The 22,823-nt window shown below is 40.1% G+C and overlaps 1 non-coding gene across 1 annotated transcript; it reads right to left on the reverse strand.

Annotated features, from left to right (window-relative positions):
• Positions 1-1,014: 1,014 nt before the first annotated feature.
• On the reverse strand, positions 1,015-1,119 carry LOC142177789 (small nucleolar RNA R71). The gene has a single exon (XR_012706343.1). It is a non-coding gene; the product is annotated as a small nucleolar RNA R71 (small nucleolar RNA).
• Positions 1,120-22,823: the final 21,704 nt, after the last annotated feature.

Below are 22,823 nucleotides of genomic sequence, written 5' to 3' on the forward strand. Positions count from 1 at the left end.
ATTTCATAGGAATATAGGCATTGATCTATTTTGAATAGGTGGGTAGTAATTAGGGAGAAGGCTACGAGAGCAATTGTTCGATTAATTAGCAACCATATGTGAATTATATGAAAGGGAGAGTTAACTAGAATACAATAGGATTGGTGAATCGATCATAATACTGGAATATTTGTCTCTACTGAATACACAATAATCATTTTGCTGCTTGATAATTTAGTTACTAGTTATAAGTATTATTTACTATAATCACACTTTTGAACTCAAATTGGCTCAACTGAATAACAATCTTAGTGAATTTAGTGGGTAGTTAATACAAGTCTCTATGGATTCGACACTCGACTTATCATTTTATTACTTGTACGACCACGTATACTTGCGTGTGTGTTTTGAAGCAACAAGTTTTTGACGTCGTTGTCGGGGGCTTGAATATTGACTACTTTCTAGTTTTGGCTTTAATTGTTTATTTCGTCAAGTCTAATGTTACTTGATTGTTGCTCTGCTCTCAGGAACTTTGATTGAATGCGAAGGGTCAGAAGCCAGGATAAATTTCAAGGCATAGACCCCGAACCTGATAGAACGTTTCATAGGAGGTTGAGGGAAGCAAGGGACACAAATAATCTTCAGGCACTTGTTCAATTTCCTATGAACATGGCAGAGGAGCAACATATGGTTGTTCAGGAGGTGGCGATGCCCAGCATTGCTCATGTCACCTCCAACATTGTGAAGCCCAGAATCACTAGGCACTTTGAGCTGAAACAGAGCATGATCAAGCTACTTCATGAGAATCGGCAGTTTATGGGTCTTACACACGAGGATCCACAACAGCATATCCTAAACTTCTTGGAGATTAGTGGTACTTACATTACTAACAGAGTCACTCCAGACTATATGAGGCTCACACTTTTTCCATTCTCTCTGTTGGGCGAAGCAAAGCGATGGCTGAAGGCAGAAACAGCTATTTCTATTACATTATGGAATGATCTGGCAAGGTTTTTCCCTTTGGGCAAAACTGCAAAGATCATAAGTGAGATAAACTCCTTCAAACAGAAAGCGGGGGAGTCTTTATACTCAGCTTGGGAGAGGTTCAAGGGGTTGCTCAGATACTGTCCTCATCACAATCAAACAAACGAAGTGTTAGCTCACACTTTCATAAAAGGTTTGCATCTAGAGACAAATATTATGGTAGATGATGCAGCTGGAGGTCAAGTGTTGGAGAAAAGATTTGATGATATATATGCGTTATTGAACAAATTCTCCAAAAGCAATCCTGATTGGCAAGAGGGATGGGCAGACACACAGCGCAAAAATTTGCAGGGGTTCTCGAGTTAGATGTCATCTCTACATTATCAACGCAGATTTCCATATTGACCAACCAAGTCAATCAGATGACCTTGGTTATTAACAAGAAACAATCCCAGCCAGTGCAACAGTTTCAATTATTTTGTGAAGTATGTGGAGATGGTCGTACGAGTGACTTATGCCCAGTTAATCCAGAGTCTGTCTGTTTTGTGGGTAATACAAATAGGTCCAGACAAACCAGTATGGGAACACTTACAATCCTAACATGAGGAACCACCCAAACATCACTTGGGGTAGAAACTAAGGTGCTCAGAATCAGTGCAGGCCACAAGCACCTCAACAATAATATAGACTACCTCAGGCTGAACAACATGCAAACTCGACGAGTCACCTTGAAGAGATTATGAAGAGATTTATGGCTAACCAGTAGGCCCAAGAAGCAGAGATGATGAAGAAATTAATGGCTGACCAGTAGGCCCAAGCAGCAGCGATGAGAAATTTGGAGCGACAAATGGGATAACTTGCTAGTGCCCAAAATACTCGACCAGCTGGGGCTCTTCCTAGTGATATCGAGCTTAATCCTAAAGGTCAAGTCAATGGGGTTACCTTGAGAAATGGAAGAGTTTTAGAAGAAGTTCCAAAGAAAAAGAAGTATACGGCTAGTCCTGAAGGAGAATTAGTTCCCAAGCCAGTTGAGGAGAATGAGAAAGGGAACAAAGGATCAAAGCCAGTAATTGTGACAATGCCACCACCTCTATTTCCACAAAGACTGCAGAAGCAAAAAGGATGATGCTAAGTACAAGAAATTCTTAGATATTTTGAGCCAAGTACGTGTGAATTTGCCTTTGGTGAAAATTTTGCAGGAAGTGCCTAAGTATGCAAGGTATCTCAGAGATATAGTGTCAAACAAGCGAAGACATACAGAGTTTGAAACAGTTGCACTTACTAAAGAGTGTAGTGCTAGAGTTCAAAGTAAACTTCCTCCTAAGTTGAAGGATCCTGGGAGTTTCACAATTCCTCTGTCTCTTGGAAAATGAGAAGTTGGTAGAGCCTTGTGTGATTTAGGGGCTAGTATAAATTTGATGCCATCTTTTTTTTTCAAGCAACTCGGATTGGGTGTGCTTAGACCTACTACAATTACTTTACAGTTAGTAGATAGGTCACTAGTTATGCCAGAAGAAATTATTGAGGATGTGTTAGTTCGAGTGGGAAAGTTTATTCTTCCTGCTGATTTTATTGTTCTTGATTACGAAGCAAATGAGGAAGTGCCCATTATTTTAGGGCGACCATTCTTAGCTACTAGTGGAGCGATTATTAATGTGACGAAAGTGAAGTTGAATATGAGATTTGATGATAAGAAATTCACTTTTAATGCGTACAAGGCACTTAAGCTCCCTAAGCATTATGAGGACTTGTGCATGATTACTGTGGTCGAATTGAAGGGGATAGAGCATAGTTATTATGTGAATTGTAGTGATCCAGATGGGACAACTGAGTTAGAGGAGGTGGTGTTGCAAGCTGAGTGTGTAAAGATGATTGAGAAAAAAGCCAGAGATGAAAGAGGAGATCTTCTAAGAGCGTGCAAAAAGGCTAGACTTCGTGGGAGAAAGAAAAAGAGAAAGCGCCCAGCCTGAGAAGAGTAGAAGAGTCGTGCCACGACTATAAATAAGGCACTTATTGGGAGGCAACCCAGCCTGTATTTTTTTTATTTATTATTTATTTATAGTGTCAAGTTTTGTGTTATTTTTATTTTGCAGAGTAGGGGAAGTCTGAGCACCCGAAGTTGAAGCTGAGGAGCATGTTTGAGCTTAAGTGTGGGGTTGTCCCGACCCTTAATATTGAGGATCATGTCCGAGCTAGGCCGGAGAGGGTCTCAAGGAGTATTTCTCACCCTTGTTTTAATATTTTTCTATGTGATCATGCATCGATGACTATGCATAAAATAAGTGTGGGGTGAGAAGACTACTTTCTAAAGTGTAATTGTATAAAATTAATTTTTTTTTATTTGTTAGTTTTTCTTTTAGAACTCGTAGTAGACATACTCTAGGTTCTCAAAAAAAACAAAAATTGAAAAAAAAATCAGAAAAAGCTCGGACTTTTCCCAACGATGGATCTTTTGGACAATTTTCTTGAGAGATTAAAGTTCGATTAAAAAACACCACCGAAAAGATTTATTTTAGGATAGTTAGGTAGTATCCCTTGGTTTTTTCGTTTTTGGCACCAGCTCTTTTCCAAGGGTATAGCTTGAACCGGGTACTTTATTATTTTTTTAGGAGTAGGTTAGGAAGAAACTGAGTTGCTTTAAGATACCTAGTGACATGTTTGGCACTGGTATATTAGGCTATGACATGCGATTTATCTTCCCGTATATTTGATTTGAATTGTGATGCCTGAGTAAAATAAATAGCCTATTCTATGACGCCTTTCCTCAGTTGTTCGACTTGTATGCTACATAGTGTATTATTGCGTAAATTTTTCAATTATATGTACTTGCTTGACTTGAGAGTTGAACAAAACCGTCTTGATTGAGTCATGTGCAATGTGTGTGTGAGGAATTGTGATTCTTTGTGCTATCCTGTATAGTCTAGAACTTGCCCGGTGTGTTAATCGAAGCGAAATCGTTAAGTTGTGCTAATCTAGGACATGACGTAGGCATTTCTTGCTTGAGCATAGATATGCTTGTCACTTGAAGATAAAATTTTCCGTTTCTAGCCCCTTTGATACTATAAACCTTTTCTTTGGCACCCATATTACAAGTCGTATCCTTATTTTGTTCTTAATTTGAGATTGTTAAACCTTTATCCCCGAAGGCACTTAGTCGCTAAAAAAAGTACGGTGAGAGATTGGGGAGTTGTTTTCGAGTGGAACTATGGAAGGGTCATTTGGTGCAATAAAGTTAAAAAAAGGTCACTGTCCAATTAACCTTAATGTATGGAGGGTGTGTAGAAAAAAAGAGAAAAAGAAAAAAATTGCAAGAAAAAAAATGATAGTCAAATAATGTAGTAAAACACACACCTCCTAATCTTACTAATTTGTGCTATGTTGTATATGGTGTGGCGAGTGAATTGGTTGAGAAGAATATGTGCTCGATTTGTGAGTGTAGTGTATTAAAGTGCTTAGGAGGGTTAGTCACTATTCCTAAATGTATCCTACCTGTCCTTTAGCCTACATTACAACTATCAAGTCCTAATTGATCCTAGATTTGGCTAGCTTAGATTAGTAGAGATGTACACTATGGGCAAGCTTATGGTACGACCACGGGATGCACATGAATTCTTTGTGAGAGTGAGCGGATTTTGTTCAATTGTGTGATGTCCTTAATTGATATTCAAAAGCATACTTGAATATGTAGATTATTCTATATCCACTCTTTTGTTTGTTGGTGAGGGTACATGATCTCATGTAGGATTGGTAATGTTGTAAACGTCTCTTGTTAGGTAAGTGCGCGAGTTGAGAGCGCTTAGTGGTAACAAGTCAGCTTTTGAGGTAGGGTGGTTACGGATAGGTTATTTGAATTGATTGAATTGAAATGGATATATTTGGGCATGTTTAAAACGGGAAGAATGTGAATTTTGTATGTTCATGCTTGATTGTCGGTATCAATCTTAGTTAAGGGTAGAATGTATGGTTAAAAATTAAAGTGCTCCTCTATAGTTGATATTTGTCCGTAGTTGGGGTAAAGTTGATAGTCCCATTGCTCGAGGACGAGCAAGAGTCTAAGTGTGGGGTGTAGATGCTTAGCTTAAAGTATATATATTTATACGTATATCGCTTCATGTTTTACTCGTGTTTTATGGATTTTGGATGTAAAATGTATTGATTTATATTAATTCGGGGTGTTTTTATGTGTAGGAATCATCCGAAAGCAATTAGGGGTGAAAGATGCAAGATTAGAGCCAAAACGGAGAAAAGGGGGAAAATGTGGAATTTCAGCGCCACAGGCAGCCCCACGCCACCTGTGGTGTTGTGGGCAGAATCTTTAGCATGCCAGCGCCCCACACTGCCCTAGACGCTGGTGACGGGAATGTCTCCAACTTTGCCCAGGACAAGGTTATTTCGGCAATAGACCTATCCAACGCGTATAAAAGCAAGACTAAGCCTATTTTTGGAGGGGAGACGCCACTTTGAAAGAAAAATACACACGAGAAACATTCGGGAGAAAGGAGATCTCAGTTTTCTTCATCTTTTCTTAGTATTTTTAATTATCCAACACTTATAAAATTGATTGATATTATCATGAGTGGCTAAATCCCATAGTTCTCGGTTGTGAATTAGCCATGAATATTGATGTTTAATGTTGACTTAACCTTAATTATAATTCACCAATATATGTTTGGTTCTTCAATTCTGATTAATTGCTTAATTGTCTGGCCAGCAATTAAGTTCTATTTACTATCTGTGCTATGCTTGGGAAAGCCATATTTAGATTATAGAAGAATTGAAGAGAGCACGATCTTAACTCTGAGGGGTTGGGGGTGGATTTGTGGCTAGGTTAGTAATACACCTAGTCACCGTGCTTAATTAAATATCGTAATCTTAATGCGTTCTTAATAGATTTATTTCATAGGAATATAATCGTTAATCTATTTTGAATAGGCGAGTAGTACTTCGAGAGAAGGCTACGAGAGCAATTGTTCGATTAATTAGCAACCATGAGTGAATTGTATGAAAGGGAGAGTTAATTAGAACACAATAGGATTGGTGAATCGATCACAACCCTGGAATATTTGTCTCTGCTGAATACATAACAATTATTTTGTTGCTTGATAATTTAGTTACTAGTTAGAATTATTATTTAGTATAATCACACTTTTGAACTCAAATTGGCTCGACTAAACAACAATCTTGGTGAATTTAGTGGGTAGTTAATACAAGTCTATGTGGGTTTGACACTCGACTTATCATTTTATTACTTGTACAACCACGTATACTTGCGTGTGCGTTTTGGAGTATCAATGAGCATTTACTAAGGAGTACAATAATAATACAACATATGTCCGGAATGTAAATAAGATAGGACAAAGTAAATAGTACGATGGAGACTTTGTGGGCTGAGGTACGTAGCCTGGAATGCAGCTCACCATAAAGTCGCTGCAGCAGTTGTGCCTGCACACCAAGATGATCACCAATTGAACCTGTCAGATCCTGCATGTAACGACCCGGTCAGTCATTTTGAAAGTTGTAGCCCCATTCCCCTATTTACTGCTCATTATGTACTTTATAACTAATATATGACTTGCCGGAGTAATTGGTTTAGGTCCGGTGAGGTTTTGTAATGAATTGGAACACTTAGTTCCAAGTTTTAAAGCTTAAGTTCAAATAGTGACTGGATGCCGACTTATGTGCAAACGACCCCGGAATAAAATTTTGATGATTCCAACAGCTCTGTATGGTGATTTTGGGCTTAGGAGTGTGTTCTGAATTTTATTTGAAAGTCTGTAGTTAAATTAGGCTTGAAATGCTAAAATAGAAAATTTAAGTTTGGAAGTTTGACCTGGGAGTTGACTTTTTGATATCGGGATCGGAATCCAGTTCTGAAAATTTTTATAGCTCCGTTATGTCATTTATGACTTGTGCGCAAAATTTGAGGTCAATCAGACTTGATTTGATAAGTTTCGGCATCGAATGTGAAAGTTGGAAATTCTTATGTTTCATTAAGCTTGAATTGGGGTGTGACTTGTGATTTTAACATTATTTGATGTGATTTGAGGTTTCGACTAAGTCTGTATGATGTTTTAGGACTTGTTGGTGTAATTGGTTGAGGTTTCGAGGGCCTCGGGTGAGTTTCGGAAGGTTAACGGATCATTTTCGGGCTTGGAAAACAGCTGAAGGATTTCTGGTGTCCAGCTCTGGTTTCTTCTTCGCGTTCGAGAGAGAGGTCTCGCGTTCGCGAAGGGGAACTGGGGAAGGCGAGACATTTCTCTTCGCATTCGCGAAGAAGGGACCGCATTCACCAAGGGGTGATGGCAGTGTTCATCGCGAACGCGTGACGGAGTTCGTGTTCGCGTAGAAGGGCGAGGCCAGGCTGGGGTATTGGGCATTAAAGCTTCGCGTTCGCGAAGGCCAAGTTTGGTAAGTCATCGCGTCCGCGAGAGGACCCTCGCGTTCGTGAAGAGGAAAGTTGGGCAGCACATTTTTGTGCTTCGCGAACGCGAGGCAAGGGCCGCGTTCGCGAAGAAGAAACCACTGGACAGAATGTTTAAGTTCTGAAAATAGGAATTCGTCCCATTTTCCATTTTTGACAAATTGGAGCTCGGGAAGAGGCGATTTTTGGGAGATTTTCAGAGAAAACATCGGGGTAAGTGTTTATAACTCAATTTTGGTTAGATTACCCAAATCCATCACTGTTTTAAACATTTAATTGGTGATTTAAGTTGGAACAATTTGAAAACCCTCTTGGATGGATTTGAGGGTCGAATTATTATCGGAATTTAGTCATTTTGGTATAGTTAGACTCGTGATTGAATGGGCGTTCATATTTCGTAACTTTCACTGAATTCTGAGACGTGGGCCCCACGGGCAATTTTTGAGTTAATTTCAGATTTTTATTGAAAAAAGTGTAGTATTTTCTTATGAAATTGATTCTATAATTCTTGTTGACTGTATCGAATTAATTATGACTAGATTCGAGTCGATCGGAGTCAAAAAATCGAGGAAAAGGCATACTACTTGATTAAATTGGAGTAAGTCGAGGTAAGTGACTTGTCTAACCTTGTGTGGGGGAAATAATTTCCCTTAGGATTGGTATTGATGTGATAATTGTAATGTCTTGAAAGTCATGTACATGAGGTGACGAGTGTGTACACGGGCTAAATATGAAATATTATATTTTTAAATTGTGTAGATCATTGTTGCATATTAATTAAATTATTTTATTTTGTTATATTCTTCATCATTGATCTGATTTTTATACTTTAAATTTGCTTGACCTTTTTCCTGCTAATTGTTTTACCTTTTTAGTTGAAATTTGGTTTCTTTTATTTTGTGCATTATTTGAAGGTTGAATTTCTTAAATTTAAATATTACTAATATGATGTATTTGATATTCTAAATTTGGTACGAAGTCAACATATTAAAAATTTTGAAATATTACTTTTATTGTGTTATTTATTCCCGAATATTTTGTGAGATTTTTGTACTCATTGTGATTGAGCCGTGAGCCATCTGTTGTGAAAAATATTGTTGATATTATTTATTTTGGCAAATTAAAATATTTGAGTACTTGAAGTGCAGATTGTGATATTTTGTGATATTGATACGCATACGGTGGTATAAGGTCTGGGTGTTAAAATAAATGCGGTGAGATAAGGGTGGCTTGATACGCGTGGCTAGAAGGGGAACTACTAGAAGTCATGTTGTGTGATAAAGGTGGCTAAAACGCGGGATGCTATTTCGAAAAAAAATATTTTTCTTTAAAATTAAATGTGAAGGCTCCCATGGTGATATAAGAAAATGAGATATTGTGAATTTATTTATGATTTGGGACTACGAGATGGTACCTCGGGAGTGCCCTTGTTGATATTAATTTATGGCCGCAGTTGCCTTTCATTATTGTTATGATTTTCTTAAAGTTGAAAAGAATTCTGTTTTTTTTTTCACGAGGTATTATTTGCCATTATTTTACGTAGTTAATTTGTGACACACTACTTACTTGATCCATTTTCATTGTCATTTCATTTTTATTATATTGTTAAACATTTCATCTTGTCTTTTATTATTCCAGTAGGGCTTAACCTGACCTCGTCACTACTCTACCGAGGTTAGGCTTGGCACTTACTGGATACCGTTGTGGTGTACTCATACTACGCTTCTGTGCATCTTTTTTTGCAGATCCAAGTACATCCTACCAGTCCAGACATTAGTGAGCTACCTGTGTACGGAGACTTCGAAGTATATCTGCCAGTGTCCGCTGACTCCAGAGTCCCCTTCTATCATTATTATGTTGCTTCCTTATTTTCCTTAGACCCTGATATATAGATATATTGAGGATAAATTCTTAGAAACTTGTGACTTATTGCTACCGGGTTTTGGGAGTTGTAATTATGTGAATTGTAGATTTATTTATTACATATTTCAATTGTTATTCCGTATTGATAGGCTTACCTAGTCTTAGAGATTAGGCGCCATCATGACATCCTACGGAGGAAATTTGGGGTCGTGACAAGTTGGTATCAGAGCTCTAGGTTCATGGGTGTTATGAGTCACAAGCAGGTTTAGTAGAGTCTTGCGGATCGGTACAGAGACGTCTGTACTTATCTTCGAGAGGCTATGGAACTATTAGGAAAATATTCACTTCTTTGATTCCTTATCGTGCGTACTGTTGACTTCAAAGTTCTAAACCATTGTCTTTTTATTCTCTCACAGATGGTGAGGACACGCACAACTGGATCCGATTATCAAACACCTGCGCCCCCTATTGGAGCCGTAAGAGGCTGTGCCAGAGGCCGAGGAAGACCACGTGGTGCGGCCAGAGCACCTGCACGAGCTGCTACAGCAGAGCCACCAATAGCTCCAGTTGGAGAACAGGCATCTGAGATGCCTGTTACTACTCTTGCACTTCAGGAGAACCTTGCCCAGTTTTTGAGCGTGTTTGGCACTCTAGCTCAGGCAGGGTTAATTCCACTTACTCTTGCCACATCTCAGGCTGGGGGAGGAGCACAGACTCCCGCCGCCCGTACCCCAGATCCACGGGCCCAAGTTGACCATGCCCTAGAGGTTATACCAGTGCATCCAGTTGTCCTAGTTTGGCCTGAGGTTAGGACAACAGTTTCAGAGGGGGAGCAGCTCAGGCTAGACAGGTACAAAAAGTACCACCCTCCCACTTTCAGCGGTTTAGCTTCATAGGACGCTCAGGGTTTTCTGGAGGAATGTCACTGTATCCTCCGTACTATGGGTATTGTAGATTCCAGTGGGGTTTCTTTCACGGTATTTCAACTTAGAGGAGCAGCCTACCAGTGGTAGCGGGCATATGAGTTGGATAGTCTGGCTGAGGTAGCTTCACTTGCTTGAACTTAATTTTCAGATATGTTATTAAAGGAGTATGCTCCTTAGAGTCTTAGAGATGCATGGCATGCATAGTTTGAGCAGTTGCGCCAGGGTTCTATGACTGTGTCGGAATATGCGGTCTGATTCAGTAATTTGGCTAGGCATCCACCAGCCTTAGTTGCTACTGTTCGAGAGCGAGTTCGCAGATTTATTGAGGGTCTCCACCCTAGTATCAGATTCAGTATGGCCCGAGAGCTAGAGATGGACATCACACACTAACAGGTGGTGTCAATTTCTAGGAGATTGGAAGGTATGCGGATCTGGGAGAGGGAAGAGAGGGAAGCTAAGAGACCCCGAGATTCTGGCACATATAATAATTCTCATGCCCCAGCTGCAGCCCGTCATGGTAGAGGCTATTTGAGCCATCCTATTCATTCAGCACTTCTAGCTTCCAGTGGTATTTCGGCTATTCCCAGACCTCAGGTTCCATATTATGCACCGCCAGTGTCTACTGTACCTCCTAAACGGGGTGCCATCAACGGGCAGTCTAGTTTATCAGGTCCGAGCCTGTCCCAGCAGCCACGTCCTCCGAGGGCTTGTTTTGAGTGTGGTGACACTCATCATATCATGAGGGATTGCCCAGACTTAGGAGGGGTGCACCTCCACAGATTTCTCAGTCCCTACCTATTCCAAAAGGCCCTCAGGCTTCTCAGGCCATAATTACTGCACCAGTTTCCACTCCACCTGCACAACCAGCTAGAGGTGGAGGTCGGACAGGTAGAGGTCACCCTAGAGGGGGAGGCCAGGCCAGATATTATGCCCTTCCTGCTAGGACAGAGGCCGTTGCATCCGATTCTGTTATCACAGGTATTATTTCAGTCTATCATAGAGATGCATCAGTTTTATTTTATCCAGGCTCCACTTATTCTTATGTGTCATCTTATTTTGAGTGTATCCCGTAATTCCTTGAGTTCTTTTGTTTATGTATCTGCACCCGTGGGTGAATCTATTATTGTGGACCGTGTGTATCGGTCGTGTTTAATTGTTATCAGTGGTTTTGAGACCAGAGCTGATTTATTATTGCTCAGTATGGTGGATTTCGATATTATTTTTGGCATGGACTGGTCGTCGCCCTATCACTTTATTCTTGATTGTTACGCCAAGACGGTGACGTTGGCTATGCCAGTTCTACTGCGGCTAGAGTGGAGAGGTACCTCGGATCATGTTCCTAGCAGGGTAGTTTCATTTCTTAAGGCTCAACGAATGGTTGAGAAGGGGTGTGATACGTATCTGGCCTGTGTTAGAGATTTTAGTGTTGATACTCCTACCGTGGAGCCAGTTCCTATAGTAAGGGACTTTCCTAATGTATTTCCAGTGGATCTTCCGGGTATGCCACCCGACAGGGATATTGACTTTGGCATTGATTTGTCACCGGGCACTCAGCCCATTTCTATTCCACCATATCGTATGGCCCCAGCAGAGTTGAAAGAATTAAAAGAACAGTTACAGGAGTTGCTTGATAAGGGCTTCATTCAGCCCAGTGTATTGCCTTAGGGTGCTCCTATCATATTTGTGAAGAAGAAGGATGGTTCTATACAGATGTGTATTGATTACCGCCAGCTGAACAAGGTTACAGTGAAGAACAGGTATCCATTGCTATGTATTGATGACCTATTTGATCGGCTTCAGGGTGCCAGGGTATTCTCTAAAATTGACTTGCATTCAGGCTATCATCAGTTGAAGATTCGGGAACCAGATATCCTGAATAGTGCTTTTAGGACTCGGTATGGTCATTATGAGTTCCTTGTAATATCATTTGGGCTAACCAACGCCCCAGCAGCATTTATGCACTTAATGAACAGTGTATTTCATCCCTATCTTGACTCCTTCATCAATGTATTTATTGACAACATTCTGGTGTATTCCCAGAGTTAGGAGAATCATGAGCAACACTTGAGAACTGTGCTTCAGACTTTGAGAGAAAAGAAGTTATACGCAAACTTTTCAAAGCGTGAATTCTGGCTTAATTCGGTGGGGTTTTTGGGTCATATAGTTTCGTGCGAGGGGATCAAGGTAGATCCAAAGAAGATTGAAGTAGTGCAGAGTTGGTCCAAATAGTCCTCAGCTACGGCGATCCGGAGTTTCCTTAGTTTGGCAGGGTTTTATCGCCGATTTGTAGAGGGTTTCTTTTCTATTACTGCACCTATGAACAAATTGACCCAGAAGGGTGCTCCGTTCAGGTGGACCAAGGAATGTGAGGAGAGCTTCCAAAAGCTCAAGACAACTTTGACTACAGCCCTAGTGTTGGTATTATCTACAGGTTCAGGGTCTTATACTGCGTATTGTGATGCGTCGCTTATTGGTCTCGGCGTAGTATTGATACAAGACGGTAGTGTGATTGCCTACGCGTCCAGACAGTTAAAGGTACATGAGAAGAATTATCCAGTCCATGATCTTGAGTTAGCAGCTATTGTTCATGCCTTGAAGATTTGGCGGCATTATTTGAACAGTGACCATTGTGAGGTCTACACTGATCACCGGAGTCTACAGTATCTGTTTAAACAGAAGGATCTTAATTTGCGGTAGCGGAGATGGTTGGAGTTGCTTAAGGATTATGATATCACCATTCTCTATCATCGCGGGAAGGCCAATATAGTGGCCGATGCCTTGAGTCATAAGGCGGAGAGTTTGGGCAGCTTAGCATATTTACCGGTAGCAGAGAGGCCTTTAGCCTTGGATGTTCAGGCCTTGGCCAACCAGTTTGTCAGGTTGGATATTTCCGAGCCGAGCCGAGTTTTGGCTTGTATGGTTTCTCAGTCTTCTCTTTATGATCGTATCATAGAGCGTCGGAATGATGACCCCCATCTGTTTGTCCTTAAGATCACAGTTCAGTATGGTGATGCCTAGGAAGTCACTATTGGAGATGACAGTGTATTTCAGATATAGGGCAGGCTATGTGTGCTTAATGTAGATGGTTTGCGTGAGTTGGTTCTCCAAGAGGCTCATAGTTTGCGGTACTCCATTCATCCGGGTACTACAAAGATGTATCAGGACCTGACACAGCACTATTGGTGGAGGCAGATAAAGAAAGACATAGTGGAGTATGCAGCTCGGTGTCTCAATTGTCAGCAGGTAAAATATGAGCATCAGCGGCCGGGTGGATTGCTTCGGAAGTTGAAGATTCCAGAATGGAAATGGGAGCGGATCACGATGGACTTCGTTATTGGGATCCCATGGACTCAGAGGAAGTTCGATGCAGTTTGGGTGATTGTGGATAGATTGACCAAGTCAGCTCATTTCATTCATGTGGTTACTACTTACTCTTTGGAGCAGTTGGCTCAGGTCTATATTCGCGAGATTGTCAGACTTCATGGTGTACCGGTATCCATTATCTCTAACCGGGGGATGCAATTTACATTACGGTTCTGGAGGGTGTACAGCAGGAGTTAGTTACTCAGGTTGAGTTGAGCACAGCATTTTACCCTCAGACGGACGGACAGTCCGAACGCACTATTTAGATATTGGAGGATATGCTTCGTGCGTGTGTAATAGATTTTGGGGGTTCTTGGGATCAGTTCTTACCACTTGTGGAGTTTGCTTACAACAACAGTTACCAGTCGAGCATTCAGATGGCTCCGTATGAGGCCTTATATGGTAGGCGGTACCGGTCTCCAGTGGGTTGGTTCGAACCGGGCGAAGCTAGACTATTGGGTACAAACTTGGTTCAGGATGCCTTGAAAAAGGTTAAATTGATTCAGGATCGACTTCGTACATCCCAATCTAGACAGAAGAGTTATGCGGATTGAAAGGTTCGTGATGTTGCATTCATAGTTGGTGAGCGGGTCTTGCTCTGGGTTTCGCCTATAAAGGGTGTTATGAGGTTCGGAAAGAAGGGCAAGTTGAGCCCTAGGTATATTGGGCCTTTTGAGATTCTTGAGAGAGTTGAAGAGGTGGCTTACAGACTTGCACTACCACCTAGTCTCTCTGGAGTTCATCCGGTATTCCATGTTTCTATGCTCCGGAAGTATTACGGAGATCCGTCTCATGTGTTAGACTTCAGTTCAGTTGGACAAGGATCTATCTTATGTTGAGGAACCAGTGGCAATTTTGGACAAGAAGGTTCAAAAGCTGAGGTCAAAGAACATTGCTTCCGTGAAGGTTCAGTGGAGGGGTCATCCGGTCGAGGAGGCGACTTGGGAGACCGAGCAAGATATGCGCAGCCATTATCCTCATCTTTTCACCACTTCAGGTATGTCTTTATGCTCGTTCGAGGACAAACGATTGTTTTAAGAAGGGGAGGATGTAACGACCGGTCCAGTCATTTTAAAAGTTGTAGCCTCATTCCCCTATTTACTTCTCATTCTGTACTTTATAACAGATATATGACTTGCCGGAGTAATTGGTTTAGGTCCGGTGAGGTTTTGGAATGAATTGGAATACTTAGTTCCAAGTTTTAAAGCTTAAGTTCAAATAGTGACTGGACGCCGACTTATGTGCAAATGACCCCGGAATAAAATTTTGATGATTCCAACACCTCCGTATGGTGATTTTGGGCTTAGAAGTGTGTTCGGAATTTTATTTGAAAGTCCGTAGTTAAATTAGGCTTGAAATGCTAAAATAGGAAATTTAAGTTTGGAAGTTTGACCTGGGAGTTGACTTTTTGATATCGGGATCGGAATCCAGTTTTGAAAATTTTCATGGCTGTATTATGTCATTTATGACTTGTGCGCAAAATTTGAGGTCAATCGGACTTGATTTGATAGGTTTCGGCATCAAATGTGAAAGTTGGAAATTCTTAAGTTTCATTAAGATTGAATTGGGGTGTGACTTGTGATTTTAGCATTATTTGATGTGATTTGAGGTTTCGACTAAGTCCGTATGATATTTTAGGACTTGTTTGTGTAATTGGTTGAGGTCCCGAGGGCCTCGGGTGAGTTTCGGAAGGTTAACGGATCATTTTCGTGCTTGGGAAACAGCTGAAGGATTTCTGGTGTCCAACTCTGGTTTCCTTCTTCGCGTTCACGAGGAGGTCTAGCATTCGTGAAGGGGTACTGGGGCAGGCAAGAAATTTCTCTTCTCGTTCGCGAAGAAGGGACTGCATTCGCAAAGGGGTGATGGCAGTGTTCAACGCGAACGCGTGATGGAGTTCGCGTTCGCATAGATGGGCGAGGCCAGGCTGGGGTATTAGGCATTAAAGCTCCGTGTTCGCGAAGGAGGAATCACGTTCGCGAAGGCCAAGTTTGGTAAGTCATTGCGTGCATGAGAGGACCCTCGTATTCGCGAAGAGGAAAGTTGGGCAGCACATTTTTGTGCTTCGCGAACGCGAAGCAAGGGCCGCGTTCGCGAAGAAGAAACTACCGGACAAAATGTTTAAGTTCTGAAAATGGGACTTCTTCCCATTTTCCATTTTTGACAGATTGGAGCTCGGGAAAAAGGCAATTTTTGGGAGCTTTTCAGAGAAAATATCGGGGTAAGTGTTCTTAACTCAATTTTGGTTAGATTACCCAAATCCATCACTGTTTTTAACATTTAATTGGTTATTTAAGTTGGAACAATTTGAAAACCCTCTTGGATGGATTTGAGAGTCGAATTATTATCGGAATCTAGTCATTTTAGTATGGTTAGACTCGTGGTTGAATGGGCATTCATAATTCGTAACTTTCATCAGATTCTGAGACGTGGGTCCCACGGGCAATTTTGAGTAAATTTCGGATTTTTATTGAAAAAAGTATAGTATTTTCTTATGGAATTGATTCTATAATTCTTGTTGACTGTATCGAATTAATTATGACTAGATTCGAGTCGATCGGAGTCAAAAAATCGAGGAAAAGGCATACTACTTGATTAAATTGGAGTAAGTCGAGGTAAGTGACTTGTCTTACCTTGGGGGGGGGGGGGGGGGGAATTTCCCCTAGGATTGGTATTGATGTGATAATTGTAATGTCTTGAAAGTCATGTACATGAGGTGACGAGTGTATACACGGGCTAAATGTGGAATATTATATTTTTAAATTGTGTAGATCACTGTTGCATATTAATTAAATTATTTTATTTTGTCATATTCTTCATCATTGATCTGATTTTTATACTTCAAATTTGCTTGACCTTTTTCCTGCTAATTGTTTTACCTTTTTAGTTGAAATTTGGTTTCTTTTATTCTGTGCATTATTTGAAGGTTGAATTTCTTAAATTTAAATATAATTAATATGATGTAGTTGATATTCTAAATTTGGTATGGAGGCAACATATTAAAAAATTTGAAATATTATTTTTGTTGAGTTATTTATTCCCGAATATTTTGTGAGATTTTTGTACTCATTATGATTGAGTCGTGAGCTCCCTGTTATGGAAAATATTGTTGATATTGTTTATTTTGGCAAATTGAAATATTTGAGCACTTGAGATGCAGATTGTGATATTTTGTGATATTGATACGCATGCGGTGGTATAAGGTCTAAGTGTTGAAACGCATGCGGTGAGATAAGGGTGGCTTGATACGCGTGGGTACTAGGGGAACTACTAAAAGTCATGATGTGTGATAAGGATGGCTAAAACGCGGGATGTTATTTCGGGGAAAAAAAGTTTTTCTTTAAGGAAATGAGATATTGTGAATTTATTTATGATTTGGAACTACGAGGCGGTACCTCGGGAGTGCCCTTGTTGATATTAATTTATGGCCACAGTTGCCTTTGATTATTGTTGTGATTTTCTTAAAATTGAAAAGAATTCTATTTTGTTTCCACGAGGTATTATTTGTCATTATTTTGCATAGTTAATTGGTGACACACTACTTACTTGATTCATTTCCATTGTCATTTCATTTTTATTATATTGTTAAACATTTTACCTTGTCTTTTATTATTTCAGTAGGGCCTAACCTGACCTCGTCACTACTCTATCGAGGTTAGGCTTGGCACTTACTGGGTATCGTTGTGGTGTACTCATACTACGCTTCTGCACATATTTTTGTGCAGATCCAGGTACATCCTATCAGTCCAGACATCAGTGAGCTACCTATGTACGGAGACTTCGAGGTATATCTGTCAGCGTCCGCAGACTCCGGAGTCCCCTTCTATCATTATTATGTTACTTCCTTATTTTCCTTAGACCCTGATATATAGATACATTGAAGATAAATTCTTAGAAGCTTGTAACTTATTTCTACCGAATTTTGGGAGTTGTAATTATGTGAATTGTAGATTTATTTATTTCATATTTCAATTGTTATTCCGCATTGATAGGCTAAGACTAGGTGCCATCACGACATCCTACGGAGGAAATTTGGGGTCGTGACACTGCACATTTAGTGCGGAAGTGCAGTATGAGTACGTAAATTAATGCGTACCTAGTATCTTGACTAATCCCGGAGAAGTAGTGACGAAGGGTCGACATCGTCACTTACTGGAGGTCCAATAAAGCAATATGATAAAATCATAAGGAGATATGAAGCACAACATCAATAATGAGGTAAAACTGTAAGTTACATAACCTTCCAAAAATTTCTTTTAAAGATATAAATTTCTAAGTGTCGTATTCTATCTCAATAGCTCAAATATATCAAGTACCAGTATCAAACGGATAAGGAATACCATATAAAATTCCAAGCATCAATGGAAGGATAATCTTGTGAATATTCGGACGGCAAGCAATATAACGCACGATTATGCTGAGGTCGTACGGCCCGATCCAGAATTATGTGTACACTACCGAAGGTCGACCGGCACGAATCATAGATGCATCTATTATACTGTTGAGGCGTTCGGCCCTCTTCACAAGAAAGGAAGACACTTATCGAATTACGAGTCACATGCTTACAACACAGATACAGGTGCATAGTAGTGAGTACACCCCTTTACGTTTATTAAATATCTTAGCAATAACTCAAGGTGATAAAGCTCAGCCTAATATACATATGTTTTTAAATCAATTTCAATTAATTCCAATTAATTAAGATAGCAAAATGAGTCCAAACAATTCAAATATTATATGATAAAGTCCTAAGTCTACCCGGACATAAACATGCTTCAGCTACGTACGGACTCTCGTCACCTTGTGCGTACAAAGCACCCACAAGTAGTAGCACACAATAATTACATCACCTAGAGGGTAGTTTCCCTCTCACAACATTAGACAGGAGACTTACCTCGCTCTGAAGTTCCATAACCGGCTCCAACACCTATCTAACACCCCAAACCAATGCCCATCGATCTGAAACTAGTCAAATAATGTGCAAATCAATCAAAATATACTCCAATGCGTATAATTTAACAATTTATAATAATTATCAACTCCGCTCGAAAAGTCAACAAAGTCAACCATCGGGCACACGTGCCCGAATTTCGAAAATTCTTGAAAATAATCACTACCCATAGCATCACGAACTCGAATATAAAGTTTATTCCTAATTCTATATCCAATTTCATAGTCAAACTCCAAAAATATTAAATTCTAGGTTTTCCTCTAAATCCCACAATTTTTCACAAATCTCATGTTTAAATCCATATATAAACCATGTATTTAACTCACAATGTGTAGAAATCTCCTACCTCAAGATTGATGATGAAAATGGCTCCTCCAAATCGCCCCAAAAATCGCTCAAGCAAGAGAGGAATGAATGAAATGAACAAAAATCCCAATTTAAAACAATTCTGCCCAGGCCCGGCCTTCATCGCATTCGCGTGCCCATGGTCGCGTTCGCGAAGGCCTGACAGTCCACAACATCGTGTTCGCATCCAAGCCCACGCGTTCGCGATGGCCAACTTGCCTCAAGCCTGGAACTCCCGCTTCACGTTCGCGGTTGTCCTTCCGCGTTCGTGAAGGGAACACTGCAAGCTCAACAACTCATCGTGTTCGCGACTACCTTGTCGCGTTCGCATAGGGTAAAGTCCCCCTGACCCCATCTCTCCTTCGCGTTTGCGAGTCCTCCTTCGCGTTCGCGAAGCACAAAAAGACAGCCACAAATTTTCCTTCTTCGCGAACGCGTGACTCTCTTTGCGTTCGCGAAGAACAAAACCAGAACCAGCAACAGCAGCAGTAAAATAGGGAGAAATGACCCGAAAGCATCCCGAAATACACCTGAGGCCCCCAGGACCTCGTCCAATCACACCAACAAGTCCCAGAACATAACACGAACCTGCTTGAGACCTCAAATCATACCAAACAACATCAAAACTACGAATCGACGATCGAAACCTTCTTTCAACTTTCAAACATTCAAACATCGACGAACGCATCCAATTCATACTTAAACATTCCGGAATGATGCCAAACTTTACGCACAAGTCATAAATCGTGATACGAACCTATTCCAAGGCTCGGAACTCCAAACGGACATCGAAAACACCAAAGTCCACTTCAAACCAAACTTAAGGAATTCTTATAACTTTCAAAATGCCAACTTTCCATAATAAGCGCCGAAATGATCTCGGACCACTCGATACTCAACCCGAATACACGCCCAAGTCCGTAATCATCATACGAACCTATTGAAACCTTCAAATCCTGATTTCGAGGTCGTTTACTCAAAAGTCAAACTTTAGTCAACTCTTCCAACTTAAAGCGTCCGAATTTAGAATTTATATCCGAATCAACTCTGAACTTCCTGAAATTCTATTCCGACCACATGTACAAGTCGTAAAACATGAAGTGAAGTTACTCACGAACTCAAACCGTCGAACCATGAACTAGAGTTCAAAACGACCGGTTGGGTCGTTACACGGGTTGCCTTTACTGTCTTCTAGACTTTGAAAAAGGACCATTTTTGAATGGAAAGTATTGATTTGTAAACTCCCAAACACTTAAAAAGATTTGTGTCCAAATTCGCATTTCCTATTAAATTTTAACAACCATACTTTGTTAAATATTTGACAAAAATAAAAAATGCACATTTTGACAAATTTAAAGAATTATAAAACTGCTCAGAAGAATATTTAAAGGGACTATTTTGAACTCACCCCAAATATAACAGACTTTTATATCACTCCATATTTTCATTTTCTCTGAGCTAGCGCACTTGATAACGACAGAGGAGAGGTTCCACTAATCGATCCGACTGGTCCTGCAAAGAGAAGCCACAGCACCATAAAAAGAGCAGCTTGATCAATAGCAAAAGAATCAAAATGAAAGAATACAAAAAGTGAAAAAAGGAAACTCATTGAAGGAAGATGTGCTCTATCTTTGATTCCAAATTTCACAGCTTACACTAAAAAACACCTTCCTCCTGCCAATACTAGTAATTCGACCAAAATCGACCACGGCCGATTGACTCAAAATATTTTCTTTTTCAATTTTTTTTTCTTTTTTTTTTTTACGAAAACGATCGAATTCGGTGGATTTTTCTTGAGCCAAAATACGAAAAATTATTTTTGCGTTCCATTTTATTTTCAAAAAACCTATCAACTTTAATCGGTTTTCATTTAAAATATAAAATTAATATTCAAAAAATTGACCGGAATTGATCAGTTATTTCGGTCGACCATTTTAAAAAACTGACTGCTTTCGGTCGATAATTTTATTAATTTAAAATCGATCGAAATCGCTTGATTATATTTTTGCAAAAATACAATTAAAGAATATAAATAAAATAAAATAAAGTCTTAAACCAAAACTATCACAGTATAGGCCCCCGTTTGATTTTCAAATGGTGAATTTTTAATTACATAATTAAGAAACCGACCGATTTTTTTGGGGGAGGGTTATTTGAGGGCGGGTGGCTCTACCGACTGCCATAAATCGATCGATTTTTGATCGATTTTTGTCAATTACCGTTCGATCGATTTTGGTAGTCGGTTTTTGTCCTGTTTGTAGTAGTGTACCCTCTCTACGTATTGTTCTGGGTATCAATTGGTTTCCCTGTACTTTCCAAATTCCAGCTTGTGAAACTCACAACTTTTTATATTTCTCGTGCAGTAATGGTTACTTAATATATCTAAGAAGGCACATTCCTACTTTTTCTTCAATTCTTTATCTAATTTAGTTTCGAGACCATTGAGGTGAATACAACCACTTTAACTTTAATAGAAAAGGTTACAATTAGAACCATTTCATGAACAGAGATATTTCTTTTCATATTACTAAATTGTACTCTATGAATTATTGTCTTGATTATCGACTATAGCGAATCTAAACTTGACGAGAATCTACAGCGTTTAGCTCAAGCCCAAGTAATTTCATGTAAAATATACGGGTGTGTGTAATCTTTCTGGACTGTTTTGTATACGGTCGAAATAGGTTTCGGCATTAGCACGTTCGATCGAGTTCAAACGATGATTTATCAAAGTGAGATCCCGAAGGTGGAGCAAACTATCATCGAACCTGGGGAGGCCGATCCGTATCAAGTTCGATATCATTACCAAGCTCGAATCAAAATCTAACATGCTGACAATCCAGAGACCAATCAACATTGACCTCGAATCAATTCGAGGGCTCGAGCCAGGATCGGGCTCGAACCAAGATCATGAGTTTGAGCCGAAATCAAGCTCAAACCAAAATCGAGGGTTCTAAGCAAGATCGAGCTCACAGACAAAAGCCGTTGCAATCCCACTAGAGAGAATCTTGGCAGAAATTATGGAAAAGCTGACTTATCATGTGTCTCCTACTCAATGTTTATTTTATTATGCTTAGAGCCAAATCCCTCCACTATAAAAGGGCTTGGTTATTATTTCTGTAGGACAAGTTTTTTCTAAGGCTTACATTGTAATAAAAGGGCTATATTTTTCTACAGAAAAGAACTGTTCTTTCAGATTTCTTAGATTGATTCTATTTGTTGAATCCTGAGATTCATTGTTCCTGATAACCTTATCTATTTTAGCATTCTCCCCAATCTATATTTACACTTTTTATTTATCCTTACATTTTGTGTTAAGTTACACCACATATCCTCGGAACTACGTATAAATTTAACTCCATCCATTATTCGGGTAAACAGTTTGGCACTCACCGTGGGGCCGAGGATAACAGTGGTCATTTGATACAAATCTGAAAAAACACGCCATTGTACTTTGCACTTATTTCCGAAAACATCTTGAATTTCGGATCAGCTACGAATAACTACCAATCAAATGGCTTCACCGATCGATTACGAAGCCGGCCTTCAAGATGAAACCAACAACTTGGCACCCAACGATAGCTTGGCACCCGAGGCTCGAATCGAAGTACCCGAAATTCGAGCCGGAATACCATTGGATGTCAATTCACAAATAGCTTTGGAGGCGAAGCAGCGTTCCGAACCGGAAAGAAGTATTCAGGGCGGTACTCGATCCGTAGCCCGAGACACCCAAAACGTGGGAGAAATCGGGGCCATCTTACATATGATCTTCGAGATGCTACAAGCCCAACAAGTAGCGATAGCTCAGGTACAAAGCCAAACTCGCGCACAAAGCAGGCCGGATTCCAATCCACTTCGAGAAGTCACCCCCAGAACAGAGCCCGCCATAGTGAAATCTAACGAGCAAGAATCGGTAACTACTCCCGAAATTACTAAATTGCTCGAGGAACTCACAAAACGAGTCGAAGCCAACGACAAGAGGGTGGAAACGTAC

This window comes from Nicotiana tabacum, chromosome 23 (genome assembly GCF_000715075.1).
Source record: "Nicotiana tabacum cultivar K326 chromosome 23, ASM71507v2, whole genome shotgun sequence".
Classification (NCBI taxonomy): Eukaryota; Viridiplantae; Streptophyta; class Magnoliopsida; order Solanales; family Solanaceae; genus Nicotiana; species Nicotiana tabacum.